Genomic DNA, 9,169 nt, shown 5'->3' with positions numbered 1-9,169 from the left:
TGGTGTCAATTTCCGATGTTCAAATTAAATTACAAATAAGGAAATAAGTACATTCAAATGTCTTGTATTTGGCAAATGTGTCTATTTTTGTAGACTTACTTTTCCTGACCTTGCCTTGAGTAAGAACACACACCAGTGGGAAAACTGCTAACATTTTATTCTCTGAATGGAAGGCTTTAATTCTAAGTGTACTGAAAATGACAAAGACTTCAAATCTTGTAATTTTGTTAAAAATTCGCCCTCCAATAGTTTAGATCAGTATGTTCCCAAATGACCCTGAGCTGTAATTCTTGATACAAATGATATCATGTTTTCACTGACACATTTGTCTTAGAAGAGCTTGTAGGATAACTTAATTAATAAATTATAATCACTGAAGTCTGAAATGGTGTGAGAGCATTGGTCGGATCTCAGAGTTCTGGTGCAAATGCATGATGTTAGCTCACACAACAGGATATTTAATCAAGTGTAAACAAACGAAACTAGAGAGATTGTTAGATTTCATGTCTTGTGGTCGTTCTGATCTGCTGTGACTGAGGAGAGATGGCAATCTTTGCCTCTTAATGTGTTTTTCCTTGTGACCGTTCCATATCAGTGCTAAGCAGAAAACCACGGGTGAAGTCCTCACTCTCATTTTCTCCATCCAACAGGAATAAGACATTAAACCAGTTCATAATACGTGTGTAATAACAGTGTTTTAAATGTAGTCATGCGTCATCCTTTAAAACCCCTTAAAAACACTAACTATGGAAAATGGGTTTGTTTTTTACTTTGGCACCAGATGAACTACTATGGTCCCCCCACCTTCATGTGTCCTAATATAGCCTGTCACCTTGACCTAGAATACAGTACAATGTAAACTTTTATATGACCCCTTGACCCAATACAGTATGACGCAGTGGGCGTGTCAAACTGGGACTTTTGTGAATTTCTACAGTAGTCCATGCTGTGCTGCCTCTTGCTGAGCATGTTGTTTGCGTTAGCACAAAATCAGGAGAGATTATCCACTGATTCTTGTTAGAACCCCAATCACTCCAATTACATTTGCTCCAAAGTGACTTTTCCCAGTCATCCGGCCAGGGATTTCTTTAGCCATCAATTAGAAATGTCGCTTCTAATCTGAGCCAGCTTCCCAGACACTGGTCATTTCCCATTAGAGTCATTTTCCCCAGGATCCCGTGGAGCGATAGACATCTCCGCAGCTCAATAGAGGAGACGTGGAGGAGACCATAATTAAAGAGGTGGCATTTACTCTCAGTCAGGCCCTCTCAGAGATCTGAATCTGCAATTACCTTCCAGAAAATAGCATTGTCAGGACAGGACCCACGTTAATAATGGCCACCATCTCTAGGGCAGGGTACAGAATGCAATCATTTCCACTGAAGCCGCACTTTGATTGTTTATTGCTTTACCCAGGGTTATCAGCCACTCTACTGTAGCGAATGTACACAGAAGGAAATAATCCTGTGGGCCACTAGCTGGGCTATTCAAGTATTTTGCTGAGTGGTGACTGCACTCATAAAGGGTAACTCTAACACCATACTCATAAAGGTTGTAATATCATGGATAGGATTCACCAACCAGCCGTCACTAAGTCTCACTATCTATATACTCGTATCGCTGTGTTTCTCTCTCTCCCTATCTCTCACACACGCTTTCTATCTCCCGCAAATGCACAGACTCCCCTAAGCCTCTACCAACCCGTGCCTGACTTTCCAGATACTTTATCAAGTGCATAAGGACCATTTGCACAGAAGGCAATTAAAAGCTTTAGTGGTTCCTGCAGGCAGAGGGGTAGTTTGGGGGCCCCAGTCGACACATGAGCCAGCACCTTATTGGAGAGGGCTGGCTTTGTGCAGCAAAATGGCTTCAGTAATTTATACCAAATAGACTGCAGGTAGGGTATGAGAGCCAAGAGGAGCGCATCTGCATTAATCAATATGAAATTATCCTGGACGTAATTTGTGGAGGGCAGCCATGCACCTGTCTAGAAATGTGATTGGGGGAAGCCTGCAGATTAATAAGTAACCAAACACTGTGGAAAATCTGGTCGCCAGAACAAGAAAATAGATCCAAAATCGCATCCAATTGTCTGTCAAGTCAAAAGGAAAGGGATAACTGAATGTAAAATTCTATCGAAAATAATGATTTATGAAACACACCGGGTGCTTCTGGCAAAAATTCGTATAGACCTCGGCAAACAACACGCTGAGCATATGTTGTAATGTAAAACTTTCATTTCAGGAAATTTGACTTTTAGGCACATGCCCAAACAAATACAAATGTACTGGGAACTGATTACCATGGGTGGTAAGGACATAAATCTATTAGCATAGTAAATTCGGGTGCCAGAGATAAGCTTGTCCTTAAAATGACCATATGCAAAGGTAGCGATAGTGAGGATGTCCAGCGGATTATCTTGTTTGCATATCTTCTAATCGATCCACTTACGCCGTTTATGTTTAAAGGCCAAGATCGCTGTGTCATGATTTAAAATCAGTCGTCTGTTTATGTAGATTCTGTATTTGCGATCCATGAGATGTCTAACTAAGTGTTCATTTGATTCAGTCTGCAGTTTTCTTTGTCCGAAACATACTTCTTCTTTCTCCTCCACCTCGGCTTTCCAATGTCATAAGTGTCAGTAAACAGAGGAGAAGCCGAGGACATTGTGGAGATGGTCTGGCCCTTCTTTGGCAGCTGGTGACCTTCCTGGTCTGTATGCTCCATGACTCTCTCCAGTCTCTTTTTTCAGGTTTCAGACAGCCCGACTCCTTATCACTCCCCAGGATCAGCAATTGCTCACCGACAGTCTCTCAGTAATGCATCCATGCTGGGTATCTCTTCAGAGCGATGTGCTTTGCAAATGAAATATACAAGGAGTGAATACAAAAGAGAGAGAGAGTGTTTATATAGTTCTGTCTTATTTGTATTTTTTAACTGCAAGTATAGATGTTTTTCTGTTTTATTTTATGTTATGTTTACTTATTTGTGTAAACATATAAATATAAATATGTATATATGTACATATATTGAATATATATGTATTTCTTTCCTTTTTATTCATTCTGTTTATGTAAAAAAAAAAATGTGTTCACCATGCCAATAAAGCCCCTTTAAATTGAATTGAATCGAGTGGGGTGGAGGGAGTTTTTCACCATGATTCCAAAGATATGTATATTGAGGTTTAAAATGTTAGTTAAGGCAATATTTTTTTAATGGCATTTCACCTTTACTTGATATTTATAAGTAGAGAGTAAAAGGAAAATGCAAAGTGAGAGAGATGGTTCAAATCAAGGATGTCAGGTCACATATTTATGTAATGATACACCCGTCAGGCTCAGGCAAGAGAGGAAACTGTCCTATTACTTCTTAGTGGATTGCTTTTAGATTTATCCCATTTTCAAATACTGATGTTAATTTTATTCTAACAGGGAGCAACCAAATAAAAAATAAATAAATAATCTCCTTAATTATAAGCTATCCTATTAGATTTGACAATTCAGACTAAAACTACAAAGACTACAAAACAACATCCTATACAGTAAAACAACAGGTTGTGTTACATTTTAATATTTATGTTTTCGGTGACTCAAAAGAGGTTTGCCAATTATGCAGAGTGAAATACTGAAAAACATTTAGAGCCCTTCCTGTGATGCATGGTTCATAAGCATAGTACCACAGGCTTAATTGGTTGAATTCCTCTCTTGGCAGACAAGGAACTGTACCCTCGGGCATAGATAAAAGACTTCTAAACTCTCTTTTGTGGAGCGAGGAGATGAAAGGGCAGAGAAGACAGGAGCTTGTCAGGAAGAAGCCGGTCCCAGCAGCCAGTTAGTGTGCAGGTGTAGCAGACCAGAAGAACGGCAGGTTATCATCAGCTCCCTGCTTGAGAAATGAGACGCCTCGTCATCAAGTGATGATATCTGATTTCTCCCTCAACTCTCGCACCCAATCATCCTCACTTCTGACATGACAGACAGTTGTTTACAAATGTGAGACGCTGACTGTGCGGTGCATGTTGAAATGTAACATCCTCTATCCATACTGTGCCACTGTTACCATAGTTCCAAATATTTAAGAAGGCAGTCTTTGTTTATAGCCACTTTTCCACGTGAAGATGTTTGATATGTGTCACATCCTATTTTTTCTTCCAAAAATGATTGATTGTTATGTAAATGCAAAAAATAACTGTCACATCCAAAAAATTAAATTCTTCCTTAATAATGCTTTCTGATTAAAATGGTTTAGTGTTTCAGGTGATTAAAACAATGATGCTCCATTTCAAGCTTCCAGGCCTATATTTAATTATTTGTTCTCAAATTAAACACACAGAATAACAGAATAAGAAATATTTTATTTATATTTAATCTTTAGATTTAACATTGTTGATTACAGAAGATTTAGTATTTATACAACATTTAATATTTTGTGTGGAAAACTTGCTGTTAAATAGTAAACGCTTTCACTGTAAATCTTGCACAAAGTTACTTTAAAATAGTCAAACTGTATTTTCAGTTTTGGAGCGAAAGTGTGGCAAAACTGTGCTACTGACTTGCACCATGTCAATCACTGCCCCATATGAGTATGAATAACTAGATGTAATTGTATTCTGCTGTTTAAGCTACATAGACACAAAAAGAAGCAAACAAACATGTAACTACTTCAACACAAGATGAGCTTGTCAAATGCACAAATTATAACATTAGATGTGTTCTCTTTGATCAAGTTAAATATGGAAAGAATGTGTTTGGAAAGTGTTCGTCTTAAACTAATAACAGTAATACAAGTTTTCAAGAATGTCATAGTTCATCTGATAATCAAACCAGAATGAAAACGGTACATTTTGGTTAGTGTCTCATTTCCATACCAAGCGGCACTATTAATAACATGGAGCAAGTGTGCAATTTCTCTCCCTGCTCTATGGGAAATGAGCTATGAAGAATAGCAATAATTGTCAATGGACATCTTGGCAACAGAGCATCTGCTTCATGCTACATAATCAGCCCTGTCAAAATCCTGAAAAGGCTCAAATATTGTTGGGAAGGAAAATGTGGAAAGCACTTAATTAAGAAGAAGGAAAATGGGGAGGGGGGGTGGGGTGTAATTTAATCTTGTTTGGAGTTTCATTACACTCACCTCCTTGCACTCCCCTCACAGTTAATTTTCTGCTCTGGTGTTAAACTCCGGTGTTAAACTCTGCACATCATAAATTTAGTAAATTTAGTTTTGAATTGTGACATGGTCTAGGTTTTCTGTTTCAGAATCACTCACAGGTTGTCATTAGGTATGCAGACAGAGAACAGTGTAATTTTGCATGCTAAAAGGGAACATTTCTTTAGGCCATCCACTTGTTTCATTTTGCTAATAGACAGCAGCATAGTAAATCCTACTACCTGTTTGCTGAACAGCTCAGTAAGCAGAATCTGGGCGACTCACTCAAGGCAAAATCTCTTTTCATTAGAGGGAGGGTCTACACATATTAGGGAAAAAAAGATTTTCAAAGCTTTTTCAGTGATTACATCTAAGTACAGGAGTCCTGGACCAGTGGTCAAGCTCAACGGGGGTTGCACATTTTCAATGAGGGCACTAAGAGTGGTACTGTGTTGTGGATTTCAGCTTTTCAGTGATCTGAATAAAATTCAAACACACACCATCAATGACATTGCAACAAGAATTAATTACTTTTGTTTCGTGAATATATATATATATATATATATATATATATATATATATATATATATATAAGACCTTCTGTCTGATACTAAAATCCTGTATTTATTTAGAAACTTTTCATGTTATGTCTGAAGGTCGAGATTATTAAATGTAGTCTTCAATGCATAACTATAGTCGACATCCAGCACAGTTGAACACTGATTAAAAGAGCTGTACACATGGTTGATGGGGGGGATTACACTGCATCAAACTCATCATGTATGAAGTTATTCAGAAATATGTCTATGGATTATGAGCACTTCAGCTCTTGACTGGCAGCTCAAGTGTGAAATTGACAGTAGTGTAAGACACGGAAGTGCTGCTTGACTTCAACTGTCACTATTGCTGTACTTTGTCGTGCATTAAAAAGATTACCACCGTTTCATGAAGATAATAGTGGAGACTTGCCTCCCCTGAGGCAGTGGGATGTTTGTCTTTTCTTTAACATACACAGGGGCGAAACTGAGTTTTTAGAATGAACAGCAATAACCACCATAGCCGGACAGACAAACACTGATCTGAGTGTTAAGCACTGAAGATGTGGCTAAAACAGGACTCTTTCAAATTACCATGCTAAACTTTAGAGCACTATATTTCAGTGTCATTAATACAGGCAATAGATGAGAGGTGTGCATATTTAAAAACAAAGTGGGAACTACACACAATTCTGATGTGCACTGAAATGAGGTAAAGGACACGTGGATGTCATAGTGATAAAAGTGATCTTCTCAATGAAAGGAAGGACTCATTTTCCACTTTGCATATTTTTCATGAAATATTCCATAGATTCTGTGTCGACCAGTGTGATTAGTTTAGCAAAGGGGTTCAAGGTGATACAGCAGACAATGTTAATGACAGCCTACAGAATTACTGGCATTTCATCTAGTTGGGATTAGATTCATCGTGTTTCAGGGCCATATGTCAATTTAAAAGTCCACTGCTAAAATATGCTGCTAAAAACTGCCACTTGCAGTGTATGCTGTGTTTAAGATCTGATTATACTGTTTGGTGGTGTATTTTGCCTTATCTACGCACATAACACAAGCATAGACAATGATAACACTACCACTTCAACTCAAAAATCACATGTGAATGTTACATTTGGGTGTCAGTCCTTCAGATCCAAACATCAAAGGCCTCTTGAAAATCACAATTTCGTGCCCAACTTCACTACAAACCATTCATTGACTGCCTCAGAAGAAAAGATGTATTTATCTTTTTTGGGTGTTTTTTATTGGAAACTTTAGTGCGTAAAGAACTTCCTTCAGGGCTACTGATAATCTGATCAACTACTAGCTATTTCCATATCCATCTACTCAACATTTGGGTATTACCATATGTTATATTACTTAGATTTAATCAAATTAGATGAAATTGGAATATTTGGGCCTTTTCTACTGCCTCCTTTGTCCAGTGATATGACTGTATTTCTAATACAAAAAAATTTGTGACTAATGTCAGACTCAATTTTTCTCTCGACATCTGTATGACCATATTCTGATAAGGTCACTGAGGCTCATCTTGTCACTGCAGCCTTTTTCTTCCTGCTCATAAGTCCTGTGTCCGCATCAGTCGTCATCACCGAAGGCACTCAATACTAGTCACGAATAATATCAGCAGCATTTTGAGATCCTCTTAAGTAGAACAATATTGTAGATTGGACGTAGAGGACTGTCACAGCCATTGTTTAAGGGGGATATTCATGCAGAGGGCTATACTTGATGAAGATATCAAATAGAACAAAGACACAAAACAGGTATTTAGTGCTATTCATGTTGAAGCCAAACATGCACCAAGAATATGAATGTGACAATCAAATTGATGTGAAACAAAGAAAGCTTAGTATTAAATGAAAAGTGTAAAGCACCAGGTGCTCATACTGTGCTCTACGCCCACTAATTCAATGTCAGCGCTTCCAAAAGAATAGCAGATAAATACAATTAAATGATTATTCTTGAGGCTTCCTATTCTCGAATTGTTAGACCATGCTGTCTGTGGACACATTCAGCAAAGCCTGTTCCCATGCCCTTAAATTAAACTGATTTGAATTCCTGATAAGCATCCCTGTATCTCTTCAACTGTGATCTTATCATGCATCCCTTCTACTTCAAGATGGGTCAGGGTGTCATCACTATGATATTAAAGACGTTTGATGTGGGCTTCACTATCAAAATGTGACATTTTGCCGCTGTGTTTACAGTATATTTGACCAATCCCAAACTGGCTTACATAGGTGTTTCGGTGTTTGCCGTCACTATACAGTGCAACAATTCATAGGCTGTGCCGTACTATGTCCATGAATGTAGACTGATTGGTGCCGAGGAGCAATTTATCGCTCATTCTGCAGAACAGAGTCCATCCATCTGAAAGGGAATTAGTTATCGCAGGCCTACAGGGAGCCATTATAGAGTATTGTTTCACAGAATGGCTTACCCCAAGCTGCTTTGTGTTTGCTAGATGAGAAACATCAGAAGCAGACAGAAGAGACAGTGTAAAAGACTGGTTGAGAATGAGCTGCAGTTGCAGGTTTCATCTGTCGTGTAAGCTACATTACATCAAGACTCATTTCTTTCTTTATTTTTCTGTGTCTCTAGCCTATGACGACAGGTCATTATTGGCATATAATGATTAGATGATGAGCACACATCCTCCCCCAACACACTGTTTGCATTTCTTCCCATACGAAGACCGTCATGTGACATGTGAATGACTACATTCATTCTTACCTAAACCAGCAGTGCTCCATGTGTATATTAACCCTTTCCAAAAACAATAACCTATAATACAAATTCTAATCTTAACCCCAAAAGCAACCCGTATTCCTAAAATCAGCCAGAAAGAAACCGTTTCCCAAAATATCTTAATTTTTGAGAGTCTAACACTAAACTTTTTCGGTAAACTCAACCTCATCATGATCAACATTATTTATTTACAGGGGAGAAGAGTGCACCAAAGAGGGACATGAAAGCCCACATACACTAGGCATGACCAAAAAGCTTTCAGTCAATACAAAATATAACAATATTCACAAAAAGTATTGCATTCCATGGTTTAGATGTAGTGTGGATGTAAGCAGTAAACTGTGCTCAAATATCAAAATAAAAGCACTCAATCTGTAGAATTGTCCCTTACAGAGTTTCTGATATGTTACATGGGTATTTTTAAGACAAGGACAAACAACTTCATTTACTTAAATAGCAATGCATGTTTATCTAATTTTATTATGCATCTTGCCTGAATAATCAGCTGTCACATAAATGTTAGATTACATAATGGGAACATTTTCTTTAGTACAATGTTTGGCTAAAAAATAAAATTAACATAGTATCTTCAGAATGTACATCAGTGGAGCACTTGAATTAACGTACCCCTTTAATTTCATATTATTATTATAATTAATTTTGTTTTAATTATTATAGTAGTTGCTGCTGGAGCAGGATGTTGTCCGCATGCGCAA

The sequence above is a fragment of the Micropterus dolomieu genome, linkage group LG07 (assembly GCF_021292245.1).
Source record: "Micropterus dolomieu isolate WLL.071019.BEF.003 ecotype Adirondacks linkage group LG07, ASM2129224v1, whole genome shotgun sequence".
Lineage (NCBI taxonomy): Eukaryota > Metazoa > Chordata > Actinopteri > Centrarchiformes > Centrarchidae > Micropterus > Micropterus dolomieu.
This window is presented reverse-complemented; position numbering follows the sequence as displayed.